This window comes from Ochotona curzoniae, unplaced genomic scaffold (genome assembly GCF_017591425.1).
Source record: "Ochotona curzoniae isolate NIBS_2020 unplaced genomic scaffold, NIBS_Ocur_1.0 contig_1014, whole genome shotgun sequence".
NCBI classification, from domain to species: domain Eukaryota; kingdom Metazoa; phylum Chordata; class Mammalia; order Lagomorpha; family Ochotonidae; genus Ochotona; species Ochotona curzoniae.
In genome coordinates, this window is record NW_024464920.1 from 12,703,730 (window position 1) to 12,715,947 (window position 12,218).

The 12,218-nt window shown below is 41.2% G+C and overlaps 1 long non-coding RNA gene across 2 annotated transcripts in view; it reads left to right on the plus strand.

Moving 5' to 3' along the window:
• Nucleotides 1-1,310: 1,310 nt before the first annotated feature.
• LOC121156914 overlaps nt 1,311-12,218 on the plus strand; it is a 142,244-nt gene continuing 131,336 nt past the window's right edge. For both annotated transcript variants that reach the window (XR_005883940.1, XR_005883941.1), the window contains exon 1: nt 1,311-1,357. This is a non-coding gene — a long non-coding RNA (uncharacterized LOC121156914). The remainder of the gene's footprint in view (nt 1,358-12,218) is intronic.

Consider the following 12,218-nt stretch of genomic DNA (forward strand, 5'->3'; position numbering starts at 1 on the left):
GTCTTGATCAATGTCAGTGCTTTAGTTTGCTGCAGTGTTTTGGGGATAAAAATGTCACTTTGAGATGATAAGGGTTCCTTGGGTATTTTTGGTTCACATAGAGTTTGCTGTCATTCTCCCTGGTGAATGTGATAGGCAGAGCAGGCTTTTGGTGCTGAGGGAGATAAGCATGGCTACTCCTTAGTCCTACTAGCACGCCTCAGTGGCTGTGTTCTGGAGGAGTTTGGAAGATGCCCTTCTATTTGATGATCGTGACTTTGAAGACTTCAATTTGGATACAGTTTCATTTTCAGAAAGGTTTCCTTTGCATAAAATTACAACTCAGGATATTAATAGCTTAGGAAAATATAATCTTTGTTCTTCTGCACATATACACTTGCTTTTTTTTCCTTGGGTCCCCCTCATCCTGTTATAAGCATTCACAAGAGAATACCATTCAAACATAAAAAGAAAAACTTGTCATTTGCAAAAACATGGGTGAACCTGGAGGACATTATGTTAAGTGAAATAGGACAAGCATATACATAGTGCTCTATCTTACTTGTATGTAGAATCTGGAAAAAATTATCGTATAAAAGGAATAAAGAATAATACAGTAGATCCCAGAGGCTGTGGTTGGATGGGGCTGAAGGGGATAGGGACATATTGGTCAGAGGATATGTGATTATAGTTAGGGTGAATAATTTCAAGAAATTGTTGTGCAGTATAATGGCTGCAGTTACCTGTTTTTGATGCAAAGCTTTTGAAATCCATATATGTGAGAGATATTTACAAAGTTAATGGAAAATGTATCTCATGAAGAAACTCCGCATGAATCTCAAGATTATTTTGCACTAATCTTTTAGTTCCATTTTCCACCAACTTTTTGATGTCTTTCTAGTTGAATTGGGGATGGTGTGAGACAACTTATATTAGTTCTATGGTCTTGAAAAAGTTAATAGAGTGGAGGTTAAATGTTCTCACTGTGAAAATGACACTACGTAAATAATTCATGTATTCATCTGCTATATTGAGCCATTCAGCATTGTATATTTACTTTCAGCATCAGGTTGTACATGGTACATGTATACTAGGCTTTGCTTGCCAGTTAAGCCTTGTTTTAAAAGAGAAGCGCATATGTCTGTGTGCCTTCAGTCAGAGTACAAGGTTTAGTGATCAGTTACGGTGGAGGCGAAGCATAGGTTACCTGGGAGCCAGACCCGTTTGGCACCATCCAGAACCCAGCTGCCAGCTTCTTCTGCTTAGCTACCTTAAGTTGCCTCCTCAGTCTACTCTCTGAATGTTCTCACTTCCACTTTTTTTTTCTTTGTACAGGGTACAGAGTAATCATTGGAGATCATGATTTTTTCAGGATGGGGTAAGTTACTAAACTTCTTCAATCCTAAATATATCTATAAAATGCAAGTTAAAATGATATCTGCTTCAAAAGATGATTTTGAAGATTAAATGATAAAATACATCTACCTCAATAATGCAGTCTAGTATACAGTATTTTCTATCACATGGTAAAATAAACATACGACAGGATGATACTCAATACTTGCTATTGGTTGCTAACATTACAGATAGATCTCAATTTCTAGGGCTGCAAATGAGATTTCGCTTTACTCCTGGGCTTTGAGAGGCTTCATTCATGAATGATTTAGCACACATAATATTGACCAAATGCCAGAGTTTTGATTATTTCTGCTTGATTCAGATTTTCATGTAACCTCATGATTTTGAACAATTATTGGTCTTCAAAATGAAAGTGGGTTTGAGGGAGTATTTATATCGACTTATTGTTGGTTGGTTGTTGCAATGTAAATAGCTCTGAATGTGCCACTCACTGGGAAAGGACAGTATTCCTCGTCATGGACAGAATAGCCTTGTTTCATTTTACTAAACTGGTTGTGGTCAAGGCAGTCATGGGATTCCTTAAGTACAGCACAATGCCTGCCATTGTCATTGATATATCAGTGAGAAGACATCTCACAATTCACTGCTATTCCATAGAATGACCACTTCTCTGTCACGAAGACTGTACTGAGTTTAAATGTGAAATGCACGTGTTTTTCTTTTATAAAGACATGCATCTCCCAAGTATAGGCAACAGTTGCACAACTTCTAAGATGTGTATCTGTAAAATTTGTAAGCATAAGAGATAAATTGCCTAAACTCCATGTGTTATCCTTGATGCATTAGATGAGACATGCTTAAATAAGAATACAGCAAAATAGCATTGCTTACATAGGAAACTGACTTTAAAATTCAAATAAAAATACAAAGCTTCTTTCCCCTGCTTATTGCCCCATTCCTGCCAATGCATTTTCCTAGAGTTGAAAATCACCGTTCTCTTTTACTGACTTGGAAATAGATGGCATATTGGTCTCTCTCCTGAGGACCACTGAGGGAACTGACGCTGTAATTCTAGGCTGATGCCCGCAGCAGCACGGGGAGGTGAGGGCTACTAATGTAGTGATCATTTCTAGCCCTCTTGAACAAGCCCCGGCGTAACTCTTTGAATAACCTTCATAGGTGACCCTAATTGCCACTGCAGCCTTGAACAACAGTTTTACCACAGAACCATGATTTGAGCATGGAGTTGCTATTGCGGCCAGTTGAGGAGGAATATAACGTTAAAGAAACCAAGACCATAACCTGTTGTACAAGTCTATAGTTTGTTCTGTGAAAGAACTGGTTTTGGTAAATACCCATGTAGTTCCAATTTTATAAAATTGGAATTCAGCCCTGTGAGAACTATGAGGAACACAACTCAGCAAGCACAACATCAGGAATCATACTTGCTATCTGCTTGGCACTGATCTAGATTCTATCTAGAAATTAACTGCTGTCTCTCTTCTCAGGGATACAAGTAGACACAAGCTATTATTATCTAATTTTCCTGTTGAGTAGTAGAGGTAGGGAGAGGTCCAGAGATTTGTTCACAGCAGACATCTAAGTGTGAAATGCACATGTCTTTCGCATTCCCACAGACACAGGTGTAGCTACTGGAGGCAACGATTGCTGAACCCATTGGCCAATTTCTCCACTGAGTGTTTGTGGAAGGCATAAAGCTAAGGAATAAGTTGCTCAGCTGTACTATCTTACTCTACAGAAAGCAAGTTGAGGAAATAGAACGGCTAATGATAACTGGTGTTAATTGGGCACTTCTTAGGCCTGATGAGCACTCTTCTTGAAGCTTGATGTGTAGAGGCACTTCCTGACAAACAGAGGTTTGGCTAATGAGTTTTTGACTTGATGACAGTGTGACGGTGTTGCATAGCCAGTGGAAACCCTGTTTACATGAGCTAAACATAGGCAGTTTGAAGCTTTTACAATGCTAGCCATCAGCAAGCAAACATGGCTGCCAGTCAGCTCTGTGATGGAGAGGGAGCCTGACCTCACTCCACAACAGGCCAAATGGCTAAGCTAGCGTGGATGGTAGGATGGGTGTACCAGATGCGTTTATATTTAATGATGTTTCCACCTTATGGTAGGTTTATTGGGATGTAACCCTGTCATGAGTCGGAAGCTATCTGTATTGTCACATTTAAGCTCACTGTGGCCCAAAGAGCATTACCATGTTCTTTCAGGGTAAGGCAACAGCATCGATGGCAGACAGAGGTAAAACACTGAGCCCTACCTAATATTGGCATCTAGGAAGCCAGAGAGCAGGGATTTGAACTTCTGAACTTGGTGATTAACCACTAATCAAGAGTGAAGAGTGCCTCTAGCTGGAAAAACCCTTCCTCCAGGCCCCTTGGAGAATGCTGTGGGCCTCAACACTGTGCTTGCTGCCAAGAACACGTGCTAACCTATTGGGTTTCTAACCTATTGGGTTTCTTCTCTCACTGCCAAGCCTCAAGATCTTTCCAGTCTCTTGCTCTCATATCCCATTGCTCCAACCCCATACTGTCTCTTCTAGGGCTCCATTTCTTTAAGAGCTGGCTTTGGCTTGTTGGCAGATCGCCAATCTGAGAACCTAATTCACAACCACCACATGTAGTGGGAGCAAATGAGTTAATATGTTCCAGATCCTTACATGCTTTTGGCATAGAACTAACCAATATAATCACAGTTTATTATTCTTTGCAGGCAACAATCATTCTTTTATTCGTTCCATAAACATTGAATGACTGTTATGGTCTGGGCACTGTGCTAAGAGTACATTAGTATTTGTGACAGGAGCATTTTGGAAATGCAATGCCCCATTCATCCGAGTGACTTTAATAGTGGAGGCCTTTGGCACCTTGGCAAGAAGGCTATTTGGCCCTTCTCAACTCTCATTAACTCAATGGCATTGACTCTGCTTATCTGAATGACTGGTCTTGCTGGCACCATTTTTGAAAAAAAAAAAAAAAAGAATTTGATTTCAGTTTCACAGTTGAAGAAAGGAAGCAAATGGCTTGTCTGGGGTTGGAAGAATTTTTTTTTTCCTTCCAATGTAGCAGATACCGTTTTTCTCATGGGAAGATGAACACTTTCAACCCGACTGACTGCATTTTCAGCTTTAAAAGAGTAGTGTCTGTAGTGGGGTTTTGGCACCACTGTTAAAATGCTGCTTAGAACAACCACATTCCATATGGGACTGCTGGGATTCAGTCATGTTCTATCTCTGATCTCAGCCTCCTGTTACCGCACACCCTGCCGATCTGATTGTTCCAATACTCAGGTCCCTGTTACTCAAAGGGGAAACCTGAGCTGAATTTCCAGCATATGTCCTTGCGCTGGTCAATTCCAGCTATTCTGGGCCTTTCAGGAGTGAACTAATGGGCGGGAGATTTCTCCCTCTTATTCTCTCTTTCTTCTTCCTCTATTCTTTTCAAATGAAGATACTTTTTTAAAGATGCCAGTATAATTGGAAAACAGTAGTAGTTAAATGAGAATTTTCTAGCATGAGATTAGAGTAACAGCTTTGTAGTTTTTTAAAAATCTATTTAAATGAGTACATTTTTCTTTTTGTCCATTTCTAGTTCATTAGCAAAACCACCCATTGCACTGCTCTACTGGATTGCTTTGTTTCACTGCACTTGTCTTTCCTAAAACTTTTGCTGCATGACTTTCGCCTGTAAGTACTTTACTGAGAGTTACTTCTGAATCCGGAACTACCAATTTGTGGTGACATGAGCAAATCAGAGGATCTGAGCTGAAACAGGCATGTTTTTAGAGCTAATGAAGACTCTGTCAGGACTGATTTGGATGTAGTTAATGAGGGTCTGATTGAATTTGGCGTTCTTTTTTTTTTATGTTGTCGGCTCTTTTGGGCCAGTAAACAAGCTCCCTGACTTTTCTATACAGAACTATGGCTGATGTCAGGTCGACAGAAGGAGCATGTTTGTATCTGAGCTGTCTGACGTTACGCGTTCTGTGGATGATTTGCTGGGTCATCGTAGATAAGCCTTTTCATCTTTTTTATGTTTTAGTTTTCCCATCTGTGAAAGCATGATTACACATACTGGGCTTCCCTTGGAAGTGTTATGAAGGAAAAATACAGAAAGTGTACTATCTGGGGTGCTTTTGCAAAAAAACAAAAGCAAAAATTTGGCAGGAGAATCTCACCTGGAGGTGGAACACCAACTTCAGGCTAAAAAAACTTTGGATGAAAAACTCATCCAGGAAACACCAGGCCTGAGGGAATGTCACAGGTTTGGAAGTCATTCCTGACCGGAGCTCATTGGCACTGCCATGTCCTCTTCAGCAGCACGTGAACTCCCCATCTGTGAGTCCACATGAAAAAGGCACAGAGCTTTACAGTCCAAGTTCACACCATCCAACGGATGCCTTTGTTCTTTGGCTGTGAGGGCCGCAGCCGGCCTTGTTAGTGCTTCTCGCACGCAGTCACTGTGTGTTGGCAGGTGTGTGATCTCCTTGAGAAGGTGGTCGTTAACATGCTCTGACTTTGCTCTCCTCCATTGTGGTCTAGATTGCCCCAGTTCTCCCAGGCCAGGTATTCTTTTATAAACGCATCACAGAGAATCCATTGTATTTATTTTTGGTTCACTAAAATTGTTCCAGTGCTCTCCTTGATAAGATTCCTGGGTGAAAATACACCTAAAATCAGAGAACTACACAGAGAGCTTCTGCCTTTTATTCCTTCTGTTTAAAACCATACAGCAAATTTATATAAACTATGTGATGAACATGATAGGACAGCTTTGTTTCCACAACTTATAATTGCTGCATTTTGAATTCTTTTTTGTTGTTATCTATTGGTGAGGTAGAGAGAACCCATATACTGGTTCACACTCAAATGAGTCAAAAGAGAGACAGAGAAGCTTTCCTATCTATGGACTCACCTCCCAGACATGTGAAAGGATCGTGTGACCCACAGTGGAAGGGAGGAGTCAGGAGTTCAACCCAGGTCTCCTGTCCGGGTCGCAGGGCTCCGCCGTTTGAACCATACCTGCTGCCTCCCAGCTGGCTGTTAGCAGGAACCTGACATCAGGAGATGGGTATGGAACACAGGCCCTCCAGTGTGGCACGTGGTCTCTGAAGTGCTAGACAAACACCTGGCTGAATGACTGCATTTTAAAACACTCGTTCAAAGCTTTCCCCACATAGAAGTGAAACGCAGTGGAACCCTTTATTTCCTGTCATCTTCTTGTGTCCTCACCCCCACCTCCGTTTTCTGCCTCTTGCAGCTTGCTGACAGGAGACTCACTGCTTTTCCCATGTGGGTGTTCTGCTGTAGCATCCTAACTCCCACAATCATTCGGTTCCCCCAAGGGAATCCCCAGATGCTCCGTGTGTGATCCGCGAGCAGTGTGTGGGATGGCGTTGCTGGGGATGGTCCATGTGTGGGAAATATAGAGAAAAATGTCAACGGAGACCTTGGGGTTCTGCTGCAGTGGGGGAGGGCAGGGCTTCAAGTCCATAACAGACCCACACAAAGGCAGGAAAGCTTGCCTCTTCTCCCAGTGTGTGCTTGCAGAAGACTGGCATCCTCACTCTGCCCTTCAGGGGTGCCAAGTCCCTGTGTCTGAACAATGATGTTTCTGAGGGAAAACAAGAGTTTCCTCTTAAGATTTGTTGGCATCCTCACTCTGTGTTAGTCTCATTTTGAAATTTCCCAGAAATACGTAAAATATGTACATTTGCCGCTATTACAAGGAAGTAGCTACATGGCTTAAAGCATTATATTGATAGTTAAGGTCACTGTGCATTGTTTGCAACAGTTCCAAATTTGATTGGATCTAAATATCCAGCAAGGAGAATTTGTTTAACTAATCACGCTCTCAGTAGTTCCTTCTCCTAGTTGTATTTCCTTCTTTCATCTAGAATGAGGTCATTGAATAATGACTTTTAACATTTTAGGCTGTGGACATCCTTGGAGGGTTGAAACCTATAAACTCTCTCCTCAGAAAAATCTACACATGCTCAACCATTGTATATAATATGACTGTCCACGAAGACTGGTACATCACATAGTTTAAGAAAATGTTATGTGTCAACCTAGTAGAAATAATATTTTATAATTTGCATGCATGAAATAGTGGAAAAGCAGGTTATAAATGGATATAATACTGTATTTGATAACAATTATATGATAAATGTAAAGAAATGTCTCTGAAAGTCTGAGCATGAAGACATTGAAAATGGCTTCTGTTGGGACTGATCTTGTGTTTTTTTTTTTAAAGATTGATTGATTGATTAGAAAGGCAGAATGAAAGAGAGAGAAAGAAAGAGAGAGAGAGAGAAATTCTCCCATTACCTGGTTCACTCTGCAATGGCTCCAATTGCTGGAGCTGGGCTAGTCTGAAGTTAGGAGTGAGGAGCTTTTTCTGGATCTCCCATCTAAGCACTTGGTCCATTTTTTGCTGCTTTCCTAGGGTGGTGGATTGGAAGTGGGATAGCTGGGACTGAAACTGGTCTGCATAGGTATCAGCACCAGCTTTTAATAGCCATGCAATAGCACCATCCCTGATATTATGGTCTCCCTGTGAGTTTTCTTTTCCCTTCTTTCTTATTTTGTTTTTTCTTTCCTTCTCACTTTCATTGGTTTACTTGTTTATTCACATCTTCTAACTTTTGCACTACTAAGCATAAATGCTTTTATAACAAGAAATGTGTTACACAAGTTTGTTTTAAGAAAAGAGGTATGAAAGATTTTGGCAAGTATGTTTGAAAACCTAGAGACCTTTTCACTTCTGCTTTGTATTCATCAAATGATACAATGAAAGAAAAGGACATTAGGATGCAGGAACATAATTTCTGAGTGAGATTTAATTAAGACCATATAAAAATGAAAGAGTTTGACAGTCAGTTGCCTTCTTAATATGAAATACTGATGAAACATATGTAAGACTTAAAGTGAATCAGAATGAATCTGCACAGATTGAAACCATACAAGATGATCAAGAAAAATCACTCCACAGGTAAATTTTAGCTCCACAGAAAGAGCAATAGGATGAACCATTCTCAAAATGTTCTTTTGGGCTACCTATGGACATGCTCTGAGAGATCGTAGGTGTGACATTCCCACTTAGCTTCCTGTAAAAGGGTACGGGAAGGTTGTTTCACCTTTGCAGACTTATACTGTAAATTTGAAGGTGAAATTTGCATATTTTCTCCTTTCTGGAAAGTGCCTTTAAAACATCGGTGTTCTTTAAGAAAGGAAAAGTTTCACAACCGTTTTCCTGAGTAATAGGGCAATCTCATTTTCTTTTGGGGAATTTCCTTTTCTTGCTTGTGGTATCATGGCTTCAGTGGGGTTGGATTTACCCTCTGCTCCGCGATGAGCACAAGGTGCAATCTTGGCCGATTTGAGTTTCTCTTTCTCTATTGGCCATAGTGATTGGTTTAGAGATTGTCATATAACTGAATACATGAGATACAAAGAGGGAGCTTTGACAGAAGGAAGGTTTCTCACCTGGCAGCATACATGAATTAAATCTAGGGTTATTTTGGAAAGAGTCTGGATAAGAATGAAGGCAAAACAGCAAAGCAGACAGGAAGGAGACAGGACTGGAGTGTGGGAGCTGCAGATGAATATTCACTGAGTTCCCTGACTGAGCCCTAAATCCCTATGTGCCTGAACCAAGCTTGCCACTGGAGATTTCTTTTAAAAAATTATTTTGTGTATTTTTAAGGCAGAGTGATACAAAAAGGAAGAGACACAGACAGGATCTTCCATCTTCTAGTTCACTCCCCACAGGGCCACTAGAGTTGGGATTCAGGCAGGCTGAAGCCAAGGTCTTTTGTTTGTTTGTTTGTTTTGGATTTCCACGTGTGCAACTGTGTGATACTTTCCCAGGCATATTAGCAGGAAGTTGACTCAGAAAAAGGACCCACCCAGACTCTGATCAGAGCTCCAAAACGGAATGCTGGTGTTGGGGGTGATGGCTTAACCTGATATGCCACAATGCCCGCCCTGCCACTGTGTTCAATAACACAAGTCAATAATTTCCCTTTTCTATTTAAGCCAGTTTGAAATGGGTCTGCTTTATGTACAAAGAGCTGGATTCACATTAATATGCTGATTTTATAATAATAATAAAACTTACCAATTACCACTCCAGTGATCTAGCCTGTATATACCCTATTTATCAATTTTTTTGATTCTTTTTTTTTTAAAGATTTATTTATTTTATTATTATTACAAAGTCAGATATACAGAGAAGAGGAGAGACAGAGAGGAAGATCTTCCGTCCGATGATTCACTCCCCAAGTGAGCACAACGGCCGATGCTATGCCGATCCGAAGCCAAAATCCAGGAACTTCTTCCAGATCTCCCACATGGGTCCAGGGTTCCAAGGCTTTGGGCTGTCCTCGACTGCTTTCCCAGGCCACAAGCAGGGAGCTGGCTGGGAAGTGGAGCTGCCGGGATTAGAACCGGCGTCCATATGGGATCCCAGTGCGTTCAAGGCAAGGACTTTAGCCGCTAGGCCACACCGCCGGGCCCTTGATTAATTCTTAACACCGTTCTTTTTAAAAGAAAGGAATCAGGTTTATAAAGATCAAGTAACTTATATAATATCTAAATATGTTGGATTCTAAACTCGCTTGATCAGCCAGCACACTATCAGGTCAGCAGCCATAGTTGATTAAACTGCATTGGACAGCTGGCGGGTAGTACATTTTGACTTATCAGGTTTTTTTTTTTTTGACTTATCAGTTTTAAACTGAAATTTATGAAGTGCTGTACTGAGATAACACATGAGGATTTATCAAGCACAGCTGATTAGGGCATAAACTCATTTCATCGACGGTTTTCTCATCAATGACTCCTTTTATGAGTTTCCTTGGGTTTTGGAGGACCAGACAATGTTTAACAGCCTTCTGCATTTTCATTCTAGTCTTAGGAAACTTGAGGAAACTAGTTTATCTCTATCCTGCAACAGCATTGCCCAGCAAAGGGCAGAATTAGGGATAAGACACACATCCTCAGAGTCCAGGAGAAGCTAGAAGGCTAACTTGGTGACATGTTATTATAAAGCAGAGTGAGTTTTCTGTTCTTTAATAAAAGGAGTTTAAGATTTACCAGCTCTGCATTGCTCCCCTTTCAGATAGGGCTTACTTACACATTATAGAATACAAAAGTCCTGTCTTGAAGATGGGAGAAAATAGGGTAAACACTTGCCTGGGAAATAAGGTTTTGACTATAGCTCTGAGGTTCACACTGTGTTCATAACATCCTGTTCTTTTCAACTGACTGATGTGGTAGATAGCAGCCCCTTCCCAGGCGGTTAGCAGCTGAGACATTTTTTTTTTCTTTTTAAGAAACAGAAACAGAAAGACAAAGCTTTAACTTTCTGCTTTACTCCCCCAGTTTTTGTAATGGCTGGAGTTCAGCCAAGTTGCAGCTGGAAACCAGGAACTCAATTCAGGTCTCCCACATGGGTGACGAGGACCCAACATATTCACTTCCCCAGGTGATGGTAGAGGAATTGCGGCTCCTACCCAGGCACTCGGCTATAGGATGCAGGCAACCTAGCAGCTGTAGTAAACACCTGCATCTGAGATGAGCTTTTATTAGGATGCTTCTTCAATAGATCTAGGGAAAGGGCCACAGTTACCTCCCTCTTTGTCACTTATAGAGTGAAGGAGGTACGCTCTCTGTTGCTTTGAGAATGTGGTTTCCATCTTTTCTGAAGTTAGGTCTTTGGTTCTTATAGAATATCTGTGAAACTTCAAATTTTAGAGAGCATAGTGAATAGAAAAGAAAAATTCACATTTGTTTGGCCTAGAAGAAAGCTTCTCTGTTGAACCGTTCAAGTTCTTGATTTTAGAATCAAGGAAAGGAGAGTGGCTACTGAGGAGCAGTGGAATAAAACTATGCAGTGAAAAACAGTAGTGTGAGGGAAGCCATTTGCCTTTATAGGGACTGGCACTTCTAACTTCTGGTTCACATATTCAGTAGGGGATGGAGGAATGGAAAGTGGCTTTTTATATAACATATTTATTAACTTCCAACTGACCTTGTATTTCAAAATCATATCTATTGCACCAAGATGGATGTAGTAAGGAATTAACATCTCATTTCTGTGGTTGTGAAGCTGTCCTCACATTAGTTCTTTGGCTTTGGAGATCCCGAACATACGCTAAGAATGATGGCTGCTGGTTCCGTGTAAAGGATGGCAGTTACATTCTGTCTTCCGCAGTAGCCAAGTCACTGTTTTCCCTTCCTGGAGAATGATAACAACAATTGTGTATGCTTGATGCATGGTTTTGCTTAGAAAGTGTTATATGCATCCTGTGGCTATGCTTCTCATCTAGTTGTTCCAAGACTTGACTCTTCAGTGCATTAGAATGATGTTTTAAAGTTTATAGAGAGGAAGAGGGAGAATCAAGGTGGCAGAGTAGGGCAAGGACACACTTAAACACACAGAGAATCACTAGCCAGGACAAAGCAGAGAGTATACATTACAGGAAATAGGAAAGAACAGGCCGATGGCAGAGGGGCACCTGGAGACTGATAGACACAGAAGGAGGCAACAGTGTGGTGTTGGAGTGACCAGATACTCCATTGGCAGTCAGCAGGAAGTGGTCTGAGCTCCACCAGGGGCAGGAGCTCCACCAGCAATCATTGGGAAGGGGAGTTCACTGGGTCCTCAAGATTTGAACCCAGGTGAAGAACTGTCTGTCCTGCTGTTTTGTTTAATTCAACCAAGAATAGAGACAGGGAAGCAGAACACAATCAGGCAGTGCAGGGACATGGTGGATCTAACAGCCCAGACCCCCCACCAGAGCCACATCAGGTGTCATTTTCTATAGGGAAGCAAAAGGCTGTGGGACAG